Genomic DNA, 24510 nt, shown 5'->3' with positions numbered 1-24510 from the left:
TACCAAAGGAGAGACTATTTTCTTTTCAGAAATAAAATATGATATAGTTTTTTTTCACTTGTTAATACAATCAAGCTTTCAACACTCAGAAAAAAAAAACATGCATTTACTGTCAATGGTTAGAGACTTCATGATAAATAATTTTGTGTTTAATAATACATTTGAGATAATTTCTTAATGAGTCCATTGGAAATCTCTGGTGAAATTAACTGGTCTTTTAATATTGTGCCAGCCATTTTTAAGAAATAACCTGACACTTTCATTTAAACCACCCTAAAAATAGCAACACTGACAAAAAAATTTAATCCTTGGCACACACCATCTCGTACATTCTTAGATCAACCATTGCCAGTTATCTAGCTTTAGAGAAATAACTAATTTGAAGTAATTGGTTGCTTTTCCTTAAAAGAGGTCCAGTTTTGTGCTTCATAACTTCATGTCTAAGACGAAAATATAATTTTCTGAAGTTGGTTTGCACAGCAAGTTAAGGAGATAGTAGCAACATTTATTTTATTGGATAAGATAAACGCAACGGGCAGCAGGAAAGTTTTCCTCTGTTTCCTTCCCTGAATCTGCTTTAAAGCCCAGCTTATAAAGGAAAGAACTAAAAGTCCAACTACTATTTCTCACAGTATTGGGAAAGAAAAGGATGGCAGCCACATATAAGAAAGAACAAAATTATAATAACTGTGTGGTTACTTCATGGTAAAGTGCAAGAAAATCTCTGGAAACATCTCAAAGGAGTAAATGAATTTTCCTTGAATGTACTTAGAGTACAGACAACTCATCACAGAGATCTTCCTTTGGGATTTCTATAATGGACATAATGACAAATCTGGTAAGTTCACATATGACTCTAAGATATAGCCATGGAGTTGTGTTTTTATATCATATTCCCTAAAGGCTCTGTGCATAAGCCAGCAGCTGGAATTGGCTTTGTCATGTTGATTAAAATCCTAAACCCAGTTCGTTATAGATGGTTATGATGAGTCAATTCAGACACTGAAGAAATATCTGAAGATCTAGAAATCTTCCTGATATGCCATTTTTGTCTATCAAAGTCCAGGTCAGTTGGAATTCTGTGAACCTGGATATAAGAAGCGGATCATCGTTCAGCATTCATAGTCTTCCTAACCCAAGAATGCAAAATATTTTAAAGGCCAAATCAAATGCAAAATTTGGGAAAAACTCAAGGCTAAGGATAATGCAAAGAGATGGAAAGAAACTAGAAGTATTGTGTTCATTTATTCTCAAAGAGCAATGATTCCAAACTGAAGAAGAGGATTACAAAATGCAATACGGATGTCATGTTATCCTACGGAGTTCTGATAATGATAGGAATCAACTTAGATCAGCATCCACAAACCCTAAAAAAAATTATCCCAAAACCCCCCAAATCAAACCATGCAAAACTTCATTGTACATAAACCAAAATAGTCTAACTAAATAACTTATAAATCATAGTTACAGAGGAAATGACATGGTCTTATCAGAGAAGGGACATAAGTTTTTACATAATGTCAGAAGGGAGTCCACTATAAAAACCTCTGAAGAGATCACCGTCCTCTGCAGGAGGCTGGCAGAGCTGCTTCTCATCCAACCTCCTACAAGGCAACATAATGTTCTTTTGCATTTTTTTAGGAAGCAATAAATCCCATGTGCATGCCCACTTGTGTGCATGAGCACATGCATACATACACACACACACACACACACACACACAACAGAGTTATATCTGCATTAAGCCTTCCCCAAACGATTAAAACTTTACTGAGTTTGCTGAGAGAGTTTAATATTTTTCTAGACAAAATCCATCCTAGATACTGAAGATTACTTTGTTTGGAAGTTTCATTGCTGCGTGTAGAAGCATGGGAGATTTTCCCATATATATACTCAAAGAAAGAAAATGAGGTGAATCTTGGGAACATGACCTTATATTTCTGGTGGTATTTTTAATTCTAGTCTAATTAACATGAAGTCATATTTTCAGAAGTCCCAGAATATGTATTGTGAATGAAGATGCTTGAGATGTACATAATTGCCCATGTTAAGTAAATTATAGGTCCCTTAATCAACAGTCTGAGAGAAAATATGCAAATTAATTATTTTTCAGTTAGAGACTAGAGAAAAAATTATCAAAAGATGAATAGCTGAAGCAGTTAGGTAGCTGGTTTTATTTATTCTCAATTTACCTTTGAAGTGATAACATATACAACATATTTAAAATCAATTAACTTGTGAATACTATAATTCAGTTTTCTAGCAAACATATCAAACTTACACTTACAGTATTTCAAAATAAATTTCTTAAGGGAGACTTGGCTTCTGGCTATTTTTAAACTGTTTAATCATTTGAACTACTTGGATGAAATAAGATAAACAGACGTTAGTAAATAAAAGTTCTGATTTTGTTGTTATACGTGTAAATCCCTGATGAAGTCGTACTTATACAATGGACTTTTTGCTTTAGATGCTTTCTTATGCCAAAAATTATTACCAGTGAACCCTTTATGAGAATTGAGAGAAACTAATGGGCTGTAATGCAATCACCCCTCCTAGAGTGGATTTGGTGAGATTAGAACAAGCCAATCTGCCTGGGTACACACACAGGTAATACATCTTGTCCATGGCAACCTGGAAATCTTTCACTTGGCAAATTACCTTCCCTGACCCCACTCGTATAATGGTATCTTAGCAAACATATAGTAACCTAAGTTCCAGAAAAAAATAACAAAACTACATAAATTATATTTTTATAATGCTAAAGAAAACTGTTGCACATTGTATAAAATTAAGGTATGAGGACAACCAAACTGGATAATTTTGGACAAAAGTCCATTTGGGGAAGGAAGTCACCCAAATCAATATTTCGTAGTCATTCTATAAACCACATATTTGCTAAATAACTCCTTTAATTTGGGCATAGACAATCTACAAATAACAAGGGATAGTTTACAAGAAAGGTTAATACAGTATGATAGATTCCTACTGGTGAGGTAAATTATAATCTTAGTAAGGTTTATCAGCTTTCAGTAAATACTTGGAGCGAGTTTTTGAGATATTTTCCTACCTGAATGCCTCAGAGCCTGTCATTCATATAATTATAGTCAGTATTCTAGGTCAGAAGGAGCTTACAGCCTGGGAGGAGAAAGATGTTAATATTTTATAAAGAATTAACTGTTATTAGAAGGATGTCACCCAGCACATCATATTCAGGGTTGTAAAACAGAAGGAAAATAAGAGATTTTGAACACAGAGATAGAAAGAGTAGAAACTTTACAATGTCTAGGGGAAGGCTGGTCATTGAAAGACAGAATGGGGGACTAGTACCAGAACACCCCTCTCAAAAAGAAACCTGAATACCTATGGAGGAGGAGGGATACGAGAGGGCAGGAAAAATAGAGCATAAACTTTGAATATCCAAATTTGGGTTTGGAGATGGTCTCTATTGAATCATCATGAGAGGAATGAAGTCTGGCAGGAAAATAACACCTGTTAGAATTTGTCATTAATAGAGCTGAGAGTGGGTTTCTAAAGAAGATTCCTTGTAAGCACAAAATCACAAGAAAGACTGGCAGATTCTGCTTCCAAATAAAGTCTGACAGGCAGAAATTTACAATGTATCAATCTGTGGGTGACCAAGTTTCCTCCTGTGAAGTACAGGAACCATGCCTGGATGAAAAAAGGAAATGGAAGGTGGCCATTAAAGTAGATAACATTTTTGTTGCTGGGTTTCCGCCTTCATATTGACAACTATTAACCACTTGTTGCTTTAGATGAATTAGGGTATCAGGACATCAGACTTCCCTTCAATCTCAGAACACCGTCATGGTATTTTCTTGGTTAGCCTCTTTCCTTTAATGTGGGCTTTAAATTTTTAAATATTATTACTCTCTTCATTTGCCTAAAGGGACATCAGTACAGCCATATACCTCCTAGTCAGAGGGCCCGAGGCTTGACAAGAGCCATTGAAGAGGACATTTATGTCTAACTTTTGGAATTGAGATGAGCATGGGCATGTTCCCATTATTCTGATAATCATGATATTCTGCCTAGGGCATAACATTTTTCACTACAATGAATAATACTACAATAAATATTCAGCTCTTATAATTCTTACATCACAGAATTTGATAGTTGAGAGAGACTACGAATACTATCTTAATCCAATGGTTTCCCACTTATAGTAGCTGAATTCTTTTTCTCAAATGAAATCCTACATGGAATTCTTTATCTCCATTCCACCTTTCTCTGATGTCATACAATACTTGTTCAGAGAAAGGAGAGACATATCTTTTACGTTCCATCTTTTAATGAACTTTCCATGACATCTGGTACCTTTTCCTAAAAGAGTTCCTCTATTTTCCATTTTTTCTGGGCGACATCTTTACGTTTCCTCACACTGGACCCTCTTTTTAAAATCCTGAACACATGGGTGGAGATGTCCTTCCAGTAGATTTCCTTTGACAATTTTCAGAGAGGAAAAGTAGTCTTCCTGAGCAATCTCAGTAACTCCCATGAGCCTCCTTTCCCCAAGCCTAAATAACTTATTTTTCATATCTCAGGGGTTCCTATTTTATTTACTGGGATGCCTTCAAAAGAAAGGCTCCAAACTTGACATATGGATTAAAAAAAATCCTAACACAGACTATTTTTATTATTAACAAACAGTGTAGAATGATGTGGACACAAAATTGTGTTCTTCCTGAAATCATACAGTTTAGAAAAATATTAACTCTTCAAACCAGATAATAATAGCAACCGTGTATGCAGACCCCCAAATAGAAGTATTTATCCTACAGTTCTGGGCATTGTGTATATAAGAAACTGGTTTTTGTTGTTGTTGGTGCTTGTGTAGAGGAGCACAACTTGCCACCCCAAAATATCTCTTTGGCATGCGATTGTTTCAAGCTGAAAACAATCAAGCTGTGTCCCATTGTCTCGACATGGTCCAGAGAATATTTGTTTATCAAACATTTGCTTTTCCCTCTCCATGTGAATTGCCTTTTTCCACTCTGAAGTCACAACCCACTACAACTAACATACTCTTTTGTCTTTAGCTGAAGATGGTACTGTAGGTGACGGCTTCAGCCATCTTGGTGAGTTACTCAGTTCTCCTGGGTCTCTCCCATATTTACATGTTATTAAACTTTTGTTTGATTTTTCTCCTGTTAATCTGTCTCATGCCTATTTAATTCTTAGAGGAGCCAGAAGAACCTAGAAGGGTAAAGGAAAATTTCATCCTCCCCGACACTCGTGTGTGGGTGTGTATTTGTGTGTTTTACTCACACATGGTTATATTTTCTACCATCTCAATCCAAAATAGGAATTTTTTTTTGAAGAGCACAGTGAGGGAGATAGATAGATAGATGATAGGTAGATAGATAGAGTTACATATATAGATTTTTTTCCTTGCAAAGGTGGCCACCTGAAACTAATAAGAAGATTGAAAAAAATCTGAATATTTAACATTGTCCTCATATTAAATAAGACTACATGAAGCAAAGATTTATTATATTGTTGCTTACATTCTTTCTTACCTTCTCTTTCTCTCTCTTTCTCGTTCCTTTATCCCATAAGCTAACTGTTTTTTGCTTTTGTTCTTCAGTGCTGCCATTTAGCCACCTATATATGGTTCCTGTGGAAAAAACAAATTGAATGTTTTCTTGGCTTTTGTGTCTGGCAGAAGTAGGACAATAAAATAATTCCAGCACAAATAGTTGGATGTCTAGGAGACCTTCCCACAAAACAAAAATAGGAAAGAGTAAAACAAAAGTTAGCTGTCAGGAACAGCTGTCTGGCAAACTTTCTTGCATTTACAAGTAGTCCCTGAAATGACCATTTGGGAGAAGCCATTCCCCTGGTTTGCATGGCTCACTGGGTCAAAATGGAATTTCCTTCCATACTTGCTTCGACCCCTCCAAACATCTACTAGTCATACCCCAATCAGTCTTCATTCTAATTGGTAGAGTCTTCAGTATCCAGGCAATAAAGATAATCCTACACCTTAGTTCTTGGGTATTCTTTCCACATTTGAAAAGCTGAACTGTACAATATTCAGAGCAAAATTTCAGTATTGAAATTCTTACAGGGACTTTGTTGACTCATAGTACTATTTCCCTCAAGTAAAGCAAATTAATTTTATGGTTGAATCAATACCATGCCCACACATAAAAATAAAAAGGAAGAAGTCAGCTCTCAAAATCAGCATTTCCAAAACGTATCTGAAAATTATAAAGAACTGATTGAAGTCTGACAGGATAACATGAGTATAATTCAACCTTGAATTTAGATAAATACAGAAGGTACTGATAATACATTTGCTACGGTGCAATGGGAAAGTGATGTTTTTCTCCTCTTTGGGAATATCCCTTCATCTGAGTGGATGAACACCAACGTGCTAGGATGATGCTTAGTGCAGCGAGAATCTCAGGAGGACTTGGGTGGGTGTTCAAGCCAAAATAAACTTTTATTGTTATTTAAGCCTTGGTTTTTCAGGATTATTAACTTAGTAGGGATTGTGGAAAGATGCAAATCGTTGATCTGAACAGAAACCCATTTTGTTTTGAAAGCAAATGTACTTCTTCTCCAGTCTCTTATTTCCACTAACCATAGTATTCTCTGGGGGATTATTTCTTACACTTGCCTTTGAGATATTTGCCATTTCCTTGTAAGCTGGAACTTTGATGATTAGCATTGCAGATGTTATATATTCTCCAAAAAAAATTTTCCAGGGAAAGAGTACTAGCAACTAGGCATTTTAGTTCCGACAGAAAAGCATTTCTATTAAGTTTGAAGTACTAAAATGTGAGAAGTCAAAATTGTCCCGAGTGAAAAGATGCAGAGTTTGAAGAAATGAAAAATTAATCTCACTGGGCTCTTTTTAGTTGATTTAAAATAAGTTATTTATTCATTTATTATTGAGCCTCAATTGAGCCTGGAGTATGTCTCCAAAGATAAAGAACTGGAATCCTTTCACATGTGGTCAATTTAATTCTTAGGCTATCTAGTGCATCAAATGAGCTCTTATAGTTATCCAAAGACAATTTTTAATATTAACTCTTGGTCAATCCATTTGATTTTCCCAATAATCTGGTTCATATTTGCTTATAAGTATTTTCCTGTCATGCTACTTCTTCCAGTATTAACTTCTGCTGCACATGCTAATATCACTCTAATGATTTATCTTCTATTAATAAATTGAACAAGACTTCTTCTGTCTCCTTCAGGGAAGCAGTCTCCTCACTATAATCATTTGTCTCTAGTCATAGAGGAAATGCATCTCTGTCTTAGTGACTCTCTTTCCCTCTCCCTCCTCTCTTACTAAATAAAACTTAACCTTTGAGGAACTTCCTGTTACATGATCATGGTAGCAGTAGTTCTTTAAATCTCCCTGAAACTCCTCCCTAAAACCAAACTGATTATCCATAAGAGTAGAAGAAAAAAGAACTCAGATGACATTTTCAACCAGTTTTATATCACAGTCCAAAATCCAGCATTTTACTTTATGGGGAAACACTAGAGGGTTTCTAACAAAAGCCAAGAATAATGCAAGGATGCTCACTATCAGCGCCTGTGTTAGACATGGTACTGAAGATATTAACCAATGTAATTAGGAAAAAATAATTAGGGGCCAAAGAGCGGAAAGTAAGATGTTAAATTAGCATTGCTAGCGGGTAATAATGTATGATTGAATTTTTTTCAAAATCCAAGAGAATCTATGAAAAAAAGTGGTAAAATCCATGAGAATTTAGTAACGGAGAATATAAAGTTAGTATACATAAATTAATCATCTTCATGTATGTAAACAATAATCTGTTAGAAATATAAGAAAAGGCTCATTTACAGTAGCAAGAAAAATAAAATTCTCAGGCAAAGCCATTACATAAAAATACCTTAACAAAGCCTTAACTTTAAAACATTACTAAAATTATACAAACTATACTTGAATAAAAAGATTGAATTATGTTTTTGAACAGAAAGACAGTATCAGAAATGTATCAGTTGACTGTTAATTTATGAGTTAATAATTAAAATTTTTTAATTTTTTAAATGTTTTAAACTAGAAATAATGTGGAAAAATAAACAAGTAGCCAAGAAAACAGCAATTCATGATAAAAGTTCTCAGCAAACTAAGTAAACATGGAAACTACTTAATCTGATAAAGAGCGTACATGGGGAGTGGTGGGAGGAACCCTATAGCTAACATCATACTTAATATTCAAATACTGAAGGTATTTCACCTAATATTAAGAACAAGGCAAGGATGCTTATGCTCATCAATTCTATTCAACGTCATACTGGAAGTCCTAGCCATTGTAATAAGGCAAGGAAAGGAAATATAAGTCATGCAGACTGAAAAAGGAAGACATAAAAGATTATTTATTTTAAAAATAGCCAGAAAAACTTTGGAAAGAAATAACAATATCAGTGAGCTTGCTTCTATAATTTAAAATGTGTGTTGATGCATGAAGAGACATAACAGTAGAATAGAATAGAAGTTCCAATAATAGAGCCAAGTATATGCAGAAATGTAGTGTATTATACAAGGGGGCTTCCCAAATCCCTGAGGAAAAGATGTACTTTTTATTACAGGGAGTTCTCACTTTCCATGGTAATATAGGAACACAAAAATATGACTATGCAAGCTGATATCATGTAGAGCAATCTTAATAGTTAATGGAAAACTTTATGTTATCAAGTATTTTTGGCTGCATATGTAGAGCTTCTCAAATGGCAGAAGTGTCACCATTCCCAAAGTCAGCTATTTTTTTATATAATGTCATTTTTGTTTGATTCAAATTTACTTCAGCATTATTATTTTTATTTCTTCAGCGCACTTTTTACTTTGTGCAGCAATTCTCTCTTAATTATCTATTTTTATAAAATGGCACATGGATTTATCACTGGAGGCCAAGAAGGCAAACGACTATATGCTTCACTGTGCATGAACTGAATAATTGATGTACAGTAACCAATTACCAATAGGCTTTGAAAGAAGTAACATGATTTGTCACTGACCAAGATGTCCATTTGTTGTTTATGTAGTGATTTATAAACTGAGGAGCTAGCAGCAAAGTTTGTACTGTATGTAATTATTCACAGTTAATATACTGTGGTAACTGAAATTTGAGCTACATTATTGAGGAACAATGTTATTTAACTAAACCGTGGTAATTGAAATCCATGCATATTTGAACCATGAAAACTGGGATTGCCTGTTAATTATTAGTATAACTGGTTAGCCATTTGAAAAAAGATAAAATCATATTTGTACCTCACTTCCACACAAGAATACATTCCACAACTGATCACAGTTCTAAATATAATACAATGAAAATCTCACATAAACTAGGAGAAAATATAGATGAATTCCTCTGTAACCTGAGTATTGGAAATATTGTCTAATCATTACTCAATATGTAAAATGAGAGAAATGATTGATAGATTTGACTACATTAAAATTTCTTCAGTGTGAAACACAAAACAAAGAAAATTTCCATAAGCAAAATCAAGGGACAAATTAACAGTTAAAAAAAAAGATATTTCCATTTATATAATGTCAGGCATATGAAAAACTGCGTAGCTCCACATATAATGAGAGAAATAAGAATTTAAACTATACTGAGATACCACTTCTCACCTATCACATTTGCAAAAATAAAAAAAAGATAGAATCTTGCAAAACTGTACTACTGTATCACCAGAGTATTAACATTGATACAGTCAAGATACATGATATTTTTATCACCACAAAGATCTCTCATCTTGTCATTTTATAGCTACAACTTTACTCCTTGTTTAATAACTGGCAACCAGTAATTTTCTCTTTTATAATTTGGTCATTTTAAGAATGTTATATATATGTAATTATGTAGTCTGTAACTTTTGAGGACTGGCTTTTTCTTACTCAGCATATTTTTCTGAAGATTAATCTAGGTGTTTTTAATGTGTCAATAGCTTTTTTTGTAGTTAATTAATTAATTTATTTATTTTTGGCTGCACTGGGTCTTCATTGCTGCACACGGGCTTTCTCTAGTTGCAGCGAGCGGGGGCTACTCTTCGTTGCAGTGTGCAGGCTTCTCATTGCAGTGGCTTCTCTTGTTGCAGAGCACGGGCTCTAGGTGTGGCGCACGGGCTTAGTTGCTCCGCGGCATGTGGGATCTTCCAGGACCAGGGATCGAACCCATGTCCTCTGCATTGGCAGACAGATTCTTAATCACTGTGCCACCAGGGAAGTCCCCCCTTTGTTTTTTAATTGCTGAGTAGTATTCCATGTTATAGATGTACCACCATCTGTTTAACCATTTACCCACTGAAGGACATCTGGGTGGTTTCCAGCATGGTTTCCAATTTTCGCACAGATTTTTTGTTTGTGAGTATAAATCTTGATTTGTCTGGGATTAACGCCCAGGAGTGAATTTGCTGGGTTTTATAGTAATTGCATATTTAGGTTTTTATTAAAGAAGCTGACACACTATTTTGGCAGAGTGGCTGTAGCAAGGTATATAATCCACTCTGATAATCTCTGTCATTTAATTGGGTTATTTAGACTTAAAATATCATATAATTACTTATATATTAGTAGTTAAGTCTGCCATTTAAATTTTTGTTTTCTGTGTGTTCTGTTCATGTGTTTTTTCTTTTTTTTTCTGCTTTTCTAAGGGTTACTTGAACAGTTTTTAGAATTTCCTTTTGATTATTTAGTGTTTTTCTCTAATTTTTTTTTTTTTGCGGTACGCGGGCCTCTCACTATTGCGGCCTCTCCTGTTGCGAAGCACAGGCTCCGGACACGCAGGCTCAATGGCCATGGCTCACAGGACCAGCCGCTCCACGGCATGTGGGATCCTCCCGGACTGGGGCACGAACCTGCGTCCCCTGCATCGGCAGGCAGACTCTCAACCACTGCGCCACCAGGGAAGCCCTTATTTAGTGTTTTGAATGTATTCTTATATGTTTTTTAAGGGATGCTCTGGAGATTGCATTATGTATACATAACTTATCAATCACAGTATGCTGGTGTCATCATTTGACCAGTTTGAGTGAAGTATAGAAACCTTACTTTTTGTACTTTTTATCTTCACTCATTTATAATGTAATGGTCTTAAGTATTTCCTTACATACATTTAGGACCCTGTCATACAGTGTTATAATTTTGCTTCCACTGTGAAACATAATTTAGGAAATTTTGAGAAGAAAAGCCTACTGTATTTACTCATGTTATTGTTTATCATTTGATTCTTTCTTTCTGACGTTATAAGCTTTCTTCATTTATTATTCCATTTCTGTTTAACAGATAACTTCCTTTAGCCATTAATTTAGGGTAGGTCTACTCATAACGAGTTCTCTTACTTTAACCTCATCTGAAAATGTATTGATTTTCCCTTCATTTCTGAAGGATATTTTCACCAGGTATATGACTATAAGTTATGTTTCTTTTCTTTTAGCACTTGAAAAATGTGCCATTTTCTTTTAGTTTCCATTTTCTGATGAGAAATTTTCTGCCATTCAAAATTTTTTTTTCTATAGGAAAGGTGTTATTTGTTCTCCTGCTGTCTTCTTTGTTTTTAGTTTTCAGAAGTATAATTATTAGTGTCTTGGCATTGAATTCTTTGAGTTTACCCTGTTTGAAATATTTTCAAATTTGTGTACTGTAGATTTATTTCTCTTGCTGAATTTGGAAAGTTTTCAGTCATTATTTCTTCTAGTACTTTTTAAGTCCTGCTCTCTTTGTCCTCTCCTTCTTACACATTGATGACACACAATTTACTTTTTAAAAATATAATCCCACAGGTCCCTGAGGCTTTTATGTTTCTAACTTATTGTCTCTCTGTTGTTCAGATTGATTTGTATTATTTTGTCTTCCAGTTCATCGATCCTTTCCTTTCACTTATTCTGTTGTTGAGCCCATCCAGTGAGCTTTTTACTTCAGCTTTTTTTTATTTCTGAAATGTTTATTTGTATGTTATTTATATTTTATAGTTCTTTGCTAAAACTTTCTATTTTTTCATTTGTTTCAAGTGAGTTTGTAATTGCTTGTTGAAGAATCTTTATCAAGGCTGCTTTAAAATCTTTTTTGTGCAAGTCAGATAAGTCTAGCATCTCTGTCATGTTTGTGGATGAATAATCATGTTTTAAAATATTGATAATTCTTTTTCATATGTATTCCTAGTGCAGCTCCATGAAGTAGGTACTATTACAACTACCATTTTCCAAGTGAGATAACCCTCTCCCCTCCAACTTCCAGTCTTTGACTTGGTATTTTGGTATATGCAAAAAAGAAAGAAGGTGACTACATAAATTTCCAAGAATGGAAAATATGCACACCTTGTGTATTAAATTCCTACATTAAAAGAAAAAAGTGTTACATTGGAAGCAATTCTAAAAATAAAATAGACAACATATTAGTTAATATTGTGGTTCCTTTCCTGGTCCCCCCCAAAAAGAAAAAAATCCCATTGTGGATCAGGATTGTAAAACAGATATGTGCTTTTGGTTAGGTTGACACCATCTTGAAAATCTATTGGTAGGCACTGACAGTCAGCAGAATGTCATCTTTTAGCTACAGTAATTGGCTCAAAGAGGAATATATAACTTATGTTAGCCCACTCATCCTAAAGTCCAGGATTTGTGCCTGAAGGTAGAGAAAGATAAATTTTTTTGTCTTCTAGATGGTATTACCTGGAGCTGCAGCCTTTTAGCTAATTTAAGGAATGTGAGACCAAGAATAAAGATAATTGAGAGGGGCAGAGACAAGAAAACAGCAAAGAAAGGAAACCGGAACTCTGATCAAACTCAGGTGAATCTAACTCTATCTCTAGAATTTTCAGTTAAATGAGTCAATAAATTATCTTTATGGTTTAAAAAAGTTTTAAGTGATCCCAAATGTCCCCAAGGATAAAATCTTTTATCTTTATGCTTTATTGAAGAGACAATGCTTCTACAAACTCTTTATCAGTACTAGTCTTGAAACTTTTTAAAAACATTCTTTAGTCTTAGCCTCAGGAGGCATAAGTGTAAGTAACTGCCAAGTCTTGTAATGTATCAACGTGGCTGACAGGACTTTACCAAAAAAAAAAAAAAGTATACTGAGAAATTTATAATGTGCTATAGCTTTTCTTTTTGAACTAATTTTATGAGCATTTGTGCCTTACATTTTAGATTTTCTGTATTTTTGTAAAGATAATACAATATGGAAAAAAGTCAAATATCCTAAGATATAATTAATAGGTTTTGTCCCACCTCTGATATGCAGGGCTATAGTTCCTTCACCTAGAGGAAATCACTGATATTATTTACTTGATTAAACACAAGGAAATACCTTATACATATATAAGCATACATGTGACTATCTGTCCATTTTTTGTGTACTCAAATGATTACTAGCTGCACATACCCTTCTGCACCTTGCTTCTTTTATTTAACAATATATTTTTATTTTCCAGCCATTCCATATTAGTACTTACTGGTCATTTGTTCATTCATATGAACTCTGTAATTTATAATCAATCTTCATTTTAGGGATGTTAGGTTTGTTTTCAGTATTTGATATTACAAGTAGTACTTTCATAAATAGCCTTGTACATACTTCTTTGCAAATATACTAACATATATCTACTATAAATTCCTAGAATGATAACCATAGTATAAGTACATTCTGAATTTTAATAGATATTGCCAAGCTGCCTTCCAGAGATTCTATTTTTTTCCATAAATTCTCCCCAATTCAATTTTGTTAAAATTTTACCATCTGATAGACAAAAGCCTGTTATATTTAAAATTTTTATTTATTTATTATGAGTGATATTTAGCATTGTTTTACACATTTATAAACTATCTGTATCTGTTTTCCTGGGAACTTTCTATTTATGTTCAACTTTTGCTTATTGATTTATAAGATCTCCTTATACATTAAAGAATGAGCCATTAATTGCCATATGTGTTTATGGTTGATAATATGGACTGGTTTACTTAAACTCTATTCCCCCTCTCTCTGGTATGCCTTCTTTTCTGCAACTATTGGAAAACTAATAACTGCTTTCCCAGACTACCTTAGAACTAGACTTCTGTAGTAAATTGGTATTGTACTTAGGTGTATTTGCATGAGATTTGGATGGAAGCAGTTAACAGTGAACCTGTGTTCACTTTCCTGACTGTTAAGCAAAATTTTGGAGATGTGAGGTCATATAGAGTATTGGCTATTCTTCATCTTCTTGATAAAAAGTGGCTGTTTTGGTGGAAGAAGCAATGGGATCTCATACTCCCATTCCCATATACCAGTTTTGTAGGTGGCAAGAGGCATTTTAGGAATAGCAAGTAAACTCATACACCAGTGCCAATTCACCAGCTTTGTAGCTTCCTGACAACATCTCCTAATCTCTGAATTCCAGCTACAGAGGTGTGTAGTTCACAGTGGCAGTTTTGGAGGTAAAACATCCTCTGATGGGACGTGTTTGGGGGATGATTCTTGATACCAGCTTCCAGCTCATTCCTCCACTTTCCAATGACATTGTAAAATGCATACTGTCCTTTATCAAATAGATTTCTTCTTAATATTTCTTAAATAGTTTCTGCTTCTTGCACCGAATCCTGCCTGAGACAATGTTGCAAAATCTCTTTTACAGTTTCCTGGCTTGAGTAATTTGAGTCTTTTCTCTCTCTCTCTCTCTCTTTTTTTTTAAATTAACCAGTCTAGTTAGAGTTTTAGAACTCTAGTTAAAGAACTAACTTTCGGTTTTATTGTTCTCTATTGTTTTTTCTGTTCTCTATGTCATTTAATTTTACCCTATCTTTATTGTTTCCTTCCTTTTGTTTGCTTTAGACTTAGTTTGCTTTTCTTTTCCTTTTTTTTTAAAAGTTTCTTAAAATGGAAATTTAGATCACTAAGAACTTTCTTTTTTCAACACAGTAAATTTTTTATACCTGTATCACAGCTGTAAATTTCCCCCCAAGCACTGCTTAGCAAAATCAGTCACAGTGTACAAACTTTTCTTACCTTGTCTATAATGGAAATTCCTCTATAATATCATTTCACCATGATATTTTAATTTTGACTCAAACTACACAGAGACATATAAAAACATACCAAATAATATATATTTACATTTTATATACTATATCATTAAGGAAATGCCTGGATTGCATCAATCTTTCATGATCTTGGAAGATAACTGTATATATATATATATATATATTTTTTTTTTTCTTTTGCAGTACACGGGCCTCTCACTGTTGTGGCCTCTCCCGTTGTGGAGCGCAGGCTCCAGACGCGCAGGCTCAGTGGCCGTGGCTCACAGGCGTAGCCGCTCTGCGGCATGTGGGATCTTCCTGGACCGGGGCACGAACCCGTGTCCCCTGCATCAGCAGGCGGACTCTCAACCACTGCGCTACCAGGGAAGCCCAAGATAACTATATTTTTACCTCACTCTCAACCTTATGTGGCTGAGCTGAGGCTATTAGCTGCTGAGATCCTGAGACAGCAGCTATCTGGAATTTTTATTTTGGGTGTCTGCAAACTCAGCAAGGAAGTTCAGATGTTGACTACCAAAAAAGTAAAAAAGAAAAGACAAGTGTCCAAGTCAACACAGATGTGGCCAATGCCAAAATGAAAATTCAAGTAGAAGCACTGAAGTCCTACAATTTCTAAAATTTATCTGCAAGACATTATTAATCCACTAGGTTATTCTTCAGCTATCTAGGTATTACTTCAGGTATAAAAACATAACTCAGCATACCTTATGAAGGGTAAAGGTATATTAAATAGAGCATTAATGGGGTACTGATGCTAACAACAAAAAAAGATACAACTATTTTCTAGAGAAGAAATTTTACTCTTCAGACACAATAAGATATAAAACACAGAAGAGAATTTGGTCTTTTCCTTATGAGTTGGAGTTGATTAGATAGATTGTGTGACTCTCAAAAAGTTTATATACAACAATCTTAGCTCAATTTTTCATTTTATTTTGGATAGAAGGAATCTGCTTTTACCAATCAATAAACTGTAATGTATCATCTGAACTTAAATGAGAACTAACTCCTATTGCTAGTTTAATGTCCTGCTGTTACCCTTGCTCTCTAGCCATGAGAACAGCACATACTATTTGCCCTCAGATTGACATTCATATGGAAACATTAATTGCCCAGTGGGTGGTCAAGATACTCTTGTTTTTCTTCTACAGCCTGATGAACAACCTCCTCTGCTGTCATTTTACAGTTTGTGCAGAGCTCTGAACCTTTCTATTTTAGGTGCATTACTCTGCTGATGCTTGAATGTTTGTATAAAACAGACCCAAGTAGGTGTTATCTCAACCCACAGAGAGTATTGGGTTCATTCTAATTAGTTAGCACTAGTAATTAATCTAAAGTCTTCTCTTATAATTCAAGGTTTGAGAATCCTGTTTATTGTTAAAATAGGGGTAGGTATTATTTTTTCTTGGTGAGCTAAGATCATTTCTTTTCCTAGATCATTTAACTCTATGAGTTGTAGATCATTATTATCTACTTTTTACAGATGATGAAATTCAGGCTTACAGAAATGAGATCTTTTCCCCAGGATCTTACAGCTATTATGAGGCAAAGGCAATATTCAAATCCAGAGTTTCTGAGCGTATTCACTTCATCTCTAACTTCAGATTCCTCCTAACCATTCCATCTGTTGTCCCTTCATTAGTCATTTCATGCTATAGATTAGGTGTTTCACTAAGGAGAGAGCAATGGAAAAGGAAAGAGGAAACTCAAAGGAATTTATCTCCTAATCATAGGAAAGAAGTAACATTATAGTGACAAGCAAAATGTTCCAGGTTTTGATATTTTGTGTATTTTCCAGTAAGTGATTTTCACTTTTGCAAACCAATAAAACCTGATAAAAATACCCACTCATCCTTTCATTGGGTATAAAGAATTTGAGATTTGCAATTGTCCCTTTTATTATCAAAGTCATGGTGAGAGAGACTAAGCTTTATCTATTAATACCTTTATTGACAGGCATTTAAAGGCAAAACATTGGAGAAAAGACATGGATACACAGTCATTTGTTTTCTACCCCCCATGTTGCGCTGTAAGATGCTCATTTTCCTTACACCACTCACTTGCCCTCGTATCGTGTACTCACTCTATTTCCTATTTCTTTGAAATCAGTGATAGAGGTGAAAGATTTATTTTCCCCTGGAAGCCAACAGAAGAAAGAGGATTTGTTTCATTCAACAAATATTTATTGAGCATCTATTGTATTTAGGCATACAAGCAGTAAAAAATAAAAAAGACAGAAAGGTCTCTATTCTTATGGAATTTACATTCTAGAGACCATCAGGCAATCAAGTCTGAGTATTTTGAGGTGGATTTCTCTAGATTTTATTTGTGAAATTTAACTTTAGGAAAGGTGTGACCATATTTTATCTCTTTGGTAATCAAATCTTTCCAAGAGTTGACTTTATCACCATAGATTTCTATGAGGCAAGCTTGGCTTAATAAGTTATTCATAAATAATAAAAAATAACTGATAGAAAAAAATATGAAATTAGCCATTGTTTCCCTATTTAACAATTGAATGTAGTAAAATTTAATAAAAGAGTTCTTTGGCTTTATAATTAGGTAATATATTATTTTTATGGCTATTACGTCCTGTTCATAGATAGATATTGTAGCTTAGAAGCATGATCTGTCACAGAATTTCATGGTGACACATTTTGCTTAAGCAAGGATAGTACCTGCTCTCCTCTAAAATCACATGGTTCAGGTGAATTTCCAGTAAACTAAATTGTGATTCTAACTAGTATATATACAGGATGAGGTAGATGAAAAAATGCTTTGAGGCTTTTCAAGCACCATTCGAATGTGAATTATCATTGTGAAAGACCTTTCCAAGGTCACACAAAGTTATCGGGAAGCCAGAAGAAAACCCAGGTTTTAGTTTCCTAGACTGGGGCTCTTTCTATTGCACAATCCTCCTTATAAGAGCATAAACCCGAAAGATGCACGAGGCACAATGGATAAGCTTTCTTAGTATGGTAGCTTAATTGTAAAAACTCCATTTTCACTCTATGAGAATGACTCAATTTGCCACATAGGCCCACTTAAGATTTTTTTTAAGTTAAAGAAAGTAACTAATGGCTTTTAAAATATGTCCTTCACATGGGCCAGACATGAAATAGTTTTTGAAATAAAATGCCAAAAGCACTACACTTTTCAATAATGAATCACTAACCATTTGTCTCTGTGCTAAAACTTGGCTTTTAAGAAGAAATTTTTAAAACTCTAATTACAGCTTACAAAAGCAAAAAGGTCAAAAAAGTGATGTTTAGTAGCTTAATGGGATTTCTTATTGAACCAATACAGCATTATGAGGAGGCTGTTTTTCTCTTCATCAAAAAGCTGCACACATAAACCAATATCACCGGTTCGAAATTATCAATGTGTCATACTAGCATGCTACTCAAATCAATTGTCAAGCTCTTAAGCACCTAAGTTATACACAAAAGGCTAAAAGACTGATTTTCTAAGTGAGCAAATATATATGTTGGGAATGCATGAAAATCTCTCTTGGAACTGAGAAGTGGAACCACTACAAAACATTTTCATCTCAATGAATCTACATTTAGTGATGCAAAAATCACTACTTGGTTGTAATGAAATTGAAAGCACAACTGATTTCTTCATTTCATTGCTTGAATAAATCAACTCTACAAAATATTTCTTTAGTACAAGTCAGGAAAAGTCATAATCCCTTAACTAATGCCTTTTACAGAGTTAAAACTTATGTTTTGCTTGCTATAACTTATTCTTTACTTCTTATATCCTATTCTTTTACTTGCTGGATTTTTATACTGCTCTTATACAATAAAAATGGTACAGCTTTGTCATTGTTCCTAAGAAGGAAAGTGATATGACTGAAGTTTTCCAGAAAGTAATCTTAAATATTGGTTCAATGCATGCTGGGGTTATAGTTTATGTAAGTCATGAGGTGTAAGTATTGATATTTTTTTGTGTCATTTTCAAGTCCAGAAGGCCTATATGGTATACTAGTTGTAGGGCTTTCCTTTGATTCTCTTAGATTATTCTAAACTTTGATCATATTAGGTTATCTTTTCTAATTTCCAAAAACATCCTGTATTAGAACAAGAAATGCCAACTACTGTGAAAAACAACTACCAAGTATCAGTGGCTCAGCATGATCAAAATTTGTTTCTTCCTCACATCACTGTTGACTGCAAGTTAGTTCTCCTTCAAGAATGTGTCAGGAACCTAGGCTTCTTCCATTTTATAATACCGGCATTTTAAAAACACAGCCACAGAAGGAAAACACTGTGGCCAAACACATAGTACATTTTCACAGCAGGCTTCAAAATGAATACATTACTTCTGCCTACAGCCCATTAGCCAGAATCCAGTCATGTGGCCATAACCTAACTTCAAGGGAGGCTCAGAAATATAGTCTTCCTATGTGTCCAGGAAAAGGAAAGAGGATTGGTGAGCTCATAGCTATTTTCTGTCACAATCCCTAAACAACAAATCTGCAACACCTAAACATTTCAGATTGTCATCCCAACCCTTGAAACCTGGTTAATAGTGGTAGGAGGTAGGGTTGTTGGGGACAGATAAATGTAGCAGGCAGGGCACATAAAGATATATGATAAACAAGAGCTGTCAGTTGCTGTCTGCCATAATGTCTCTTTTTCTTCATTCTGTCCTCCCCATCAGCCACCCCTCCTGGTACTTCCCAGAGTCCCCTTGAACTGACTGGAACAGTGTGATCTGGTCCGTAGAGAGCAAAGACTTTCCAAGGTTTCTAAATGCCTTGATTTCTACTTCGTGAGGAAATTAAATAGCCTTAGTAGAGGCAGCAGAAGTGAAGAAACAAAATACGCCTGGAATTTAAACTGTTAATAGAAATGAATGCTTTTTTTGTTGAGATACTGATGTGCACAATTCCAAATCACTCTTATTTAGCTGCATATTGGAATCAACTTGCAAACTACTGTTGTCATATTGAAACCTACTAAGAATCTAGTGAGCTGATAAACTGATACCTCAAAGAAAGGAAAAATGAAAATTAAATTAGAAATAAAAATTAACAACTGAAGGCATTCAAAAATAAATTTCCATCTTATCAGTTCCTTTCAAAGACACCAACGGCGAGTATTGTTGTGAATGGAAGAAGTGATTTTCTTTTCAAAGTTTTCCATTCAGTAAGATGACAAAGGTATCTGAAATTACAGATCTGAAATCAGTGCTTTTCCTGCTGGCAACTTAGCAGCTTTTGTAATTGATGTGACAGTTTCATTTCCCCACTGCTGCAGACAATCAGCATGTTACTCCATCTCTCAAGCAAATCTAAGAAAAAGATTTTCAGGTTTATTTTTTAGCAGATATTAACATTTTCCAAACAAGATATGGTGGCAATGACAGACTATATAGATTCAAGGCTTTGACAACATCCTGCTTTGGATGATACAAAACAAAAAGCTGTCAGTGTGACTTCATCAACATACCTAACAATTGCTTCAACAGGACAACTGATCATTTAAAATCTTTCTCTAGGGGCTTCCCTGGTGGCGCAGTGGTTGAGAGTCCACCTGCCGATGCAGGGGACACAGGTTTGTGCCCGGGTCCGGGAAGATCCCACATGCCGTGGAGCGGCTGGGCCCATGAGCCATGGCCGCTGAGCCTGCGCGTCCGGAGCCTGTGCTCCGCAATGGGAGAGGCCACACAGTGGGAGGCCCGTGTACCGCAAAAAAAAAAAAAGGGTAATATAAAGTTTTTCAAGTCCAAATAAAAATCATTTCAATAATGTTGTGTACAAATTTATATTAGAGTCTATCTCCACTGATTGTGTCAAGGATTGGCTTTGAGTTTTAAAAAATAAGCTAGCAATAACTAGTTGATTTTGGTCTTTTTTTCTCCCTTAGGAGAGCCATACCTGACTGAAGAGGATAGTTTTGTATTCCCCTTTTAATTTCTGGTTCAGTTCACTTTAACTAATAATTACTTAGCCTCTATTATGTACCACTTGCACTAGTGCTGGGGAGGCTAAAGGCACATTAGACATGACCCACATCTTTGAAGAACTTCCAGGAGATAGTCACAGAGATTTTTAAAAAAATTATAGTATATTATAGTGACTAGTTAGGATATAATAGGCATAAAATAAATACATTTCGATTGATAGATTAGAAGTATGTTCAGGATTTCAGGGAAATCTTTCAATGCAAAGGTTCCTACCTGCACCTTGGGCTTCCTGAAGGAAATAATAGCAGACATGAAGGATAGAAAGCTAGGTGAAACAAGGTAGGAAGTGTATATAAGGCAGTGCTCATTGAACTGTGAAATTCCTGTAGGTTTACTAGAAGCATTCTGGCATTTTGGGGGCTTACAGTGGTAGGTGATAAGTGATCAGACAGAATGAAACTGATCTTTGATTTATTATTAACAAGATTTGAATTTACTCTGTAGGAAATGAGTTACCTTGGGAAGGTTGAAAGCTTGAGAATAACATTCTTATGTTTATTATTAATACTCAGTGATTAAAATATTTAGGAGGGTAGAGTTGAGACTGGTAGCAAGGAATCTTCTTAGGATGCTAGCATAGTTAGTTGACCCTTGAACAATGTGGCGGTTAAGGGCGCCTACCTTCAGTGTAGTCACAAACCTGAGTATAACCCATAGTCAACCTTCTCCACGCGTGGTTCCTCCATATCTGCAGTTCCACATACATGAAGTCAACCAACCCTGACCCTGCAGTATTTATTATTGAAAAAAAATGTGCGTATAAATGGACCACAGATTTCAAACCCATGTTGTTCAAGGGTTAACTGTAAATTAATTCCAAGTGGGGGAAGATAAAAGTGTGAGCAAGTCCTATTTATCAAGGGATTTGAAAACTGAAAAAAATCATGTCCCATTTCTACCTATGCAGAAATGCATGTTTCCTGATAACCATGGGGATATATTGGGTCATGTAAGAAACCCAGATGTTCTTGTTGAACAGGGGCTGAAACTGTTCAAGCCCCAGAGGCTAGAACTGAAGATGTCTACAATGACTTAGGAACTTACCACAATCTCAGGTTGATTTCAACTAAACTACTATTTCTTGGGTGATTACAGGACCAAAACTTGCAGGTCATAATGGGTTTTGCAAAAGTGACTTAAGCATCATTTGAGAATAAAGATTGCTGATTTGCATCTAGAGAGAAGTTCTAGAACTCAGAGAAGAGAGAGATGTAAGATTCAGGTGTTGTAACACTAGCAGTGTCATATGTGGAATATGTTTATCACTCCCACCAAAGACTTCATTTTATTTCCCAAAGTAGCATATTACAGAAGAGGAAGTATAAAAATAATTAAAGCATTATTTGAGTACTAATTGGTCACATTAAATAAAAGCACTCAGCATAACTCCTGTTGAAACAGGATGCAATGGCACTATTAATAATGCAAGTCTAAAAATTTTTTTTTCTTTTGAAACCTTATTAAACTCAAGACAGCAACAATAACACATGGATCAAAAATTCACAGTACAATTTATTACACAAGCCCAACCTCCTTAAAATGGAAGGTACTGATAAAGGAAAAATATCTCCCCACATATTTCCACATATTTTGAATTGCTCAAGGTTTCCACACAGAAGGTAAAATAGAGGGGGAAAGAAACACTTTTATTTAAAAATTTAGTTCAACAAACATTAACCAAATGCCTACTATTTGCAAAGTCCAGTGCTAGTATTGTAAGAACTAAAGCGTCTTCATGAATCCTACCATCTTGTTGAAGAAGAAGACAGGGAATTAAACTGTCATAAAAAAGTACGGTAAGTACTATGAAAATTACAGCCCCTCCCCACTAACGTGCCCCCCGCACCAACACACACACACACACACACACACACACACAAAGAAACAAGTAGAGGTAATGCCCTGTGTTTGTTATCACATACTAACAGAGGAGTTCACAGGTAGTGATGTCATTATACTTCTTTAGATCTCAGAAACGTACCTTCTAGGAATTAGTAGGAAGGCATATAATTAACAAAAAAAGCAATGCCTTTGCAATAGGTAAATCATATTTCTTTAAAGTTAAACCTATATTTGGAAGTTTATCACCTAGACCTTTTGCAGGGTTTCAGGGTGAGAATCTAAGCAATTTTTACCTGAGGGTTCAGAGAGATCTGTACTTGTATGAACTTTAGTCTGATGGACCAGCCTACCAGGAGTCTAAGGAAAGAGAGATGCCAAGAAGGGCAAGTCTGGTTAATGACAGTGTTTTTCTATCCTAGAGAGAAATGTTTTCAAGACACCTGGGAATGTTATCTGAAATATCTAGGACATTAACAGATGGAATAACAATGGGAGAGATTTAATTATTAGATGCTTCAGGAATCAAAGTGTAGATGGAATTTTATACTGCATGGTTTTGAAAATGGTCTCCTTGAGAGGACTAAACTGACAACAAAATATAATTCAGCTTTCTAACACTTATGGTAAGCTTTGTTCCTTAAAAACATATTTTCAATGCTGTGAGAGTTTTCGTGTGACCCACCCATTTAAGGAACATATTTCACATAGCTTTTGAACTTGAAAGTTGATTACGGATTGAGTAATCAGAGTGATAAGGACCTTTAAATAAATTCCACTTAGGATTATAGTCAATTAAAACCCATCTCCCAGACACAATTTTACATTGATTTAAGAGGATATGAAGCACTACTTTGGAGGGAGATCTGATAGTTTCTTTTTCCTTTGAATCTTCAAAAAAATTCAAAATACTTCAAGCATAATAAATGAATAATTTAGAAGACCCAAATCTGGACTTTTAATATGTGTTAGTGGAAGAAATGAGAACTACTTCAGACATAAAGTGTTTGAACAACAGTTTGTGAATCAGTGGAATTAAGTGCTATTAGAATTAGATATGTCTAAGAGATTTTTCTTTTTTTTTTTTTTTACCATTCATTGAAACAGCTTTTAAACTATGAAGCAGAGTTTTGAAGAATTTTTCATTTGAAAAATGAAAAAAAAATAACAGAAAGTACTCAGAGATAATCTCATTTATTTCCAAATAGAGATCTAGTATCTCTAACCCTAGCAGGGACAGTGCAATTTGGTAAGAAACACACAAGTCTTTCGAAATAACTAGGCGTGAACCCTGGCTCTTCTGCTGCTTGAATTTGAGCAAAAGTATTATATTCTCTGAACCTTGGTTTGCTTGCCTATAAAATGTAGATAAGTGTCTTTCTCAGAGAATATATTTAAATATCAAATGAGGGCTTCCCTGGTGGCACAGTGGTTGAGAGTCTGCCTGCCGATGCAGGGGATGCCGGTTTGTGCCCCGGTCTGGGAAGATCCCACATGCCACGGAGCGGCTGGGCCCGTGAGCCATGGCCGCTGAGCCTGTGCGTCCGGAGCCTCCAGAGGCCACAACGGTGAGAGACCCGCGTACCGCAAAAAAATATCAAGTGAGATATACTATGAGAAAGTAGTCTTTAAAGTCAGAAACCCCATAAAGTTCATATATTCATT

This window comes from Delphinapterus leucas, chromosome 9 (genome assembly GCF_059928025.1).
Source record: "Delphinapterus leucas isolate spDelLeu-1000000601 "Yukka" chromosome 9, BTC_Dleu_Yukka2, whole genome shotgun sequence".
Lineage (NCBI taxonomy): Eukaryota > Metazoa > Chordata > Mammalia > Artiodactyla > Monodontidae > Delphinapterus > Delphinapterus leucas.
The sequence above is the reverse complement of the archived record's forward strand: the minus strand, read 5'-3'. Positions refer to the sequence as shown.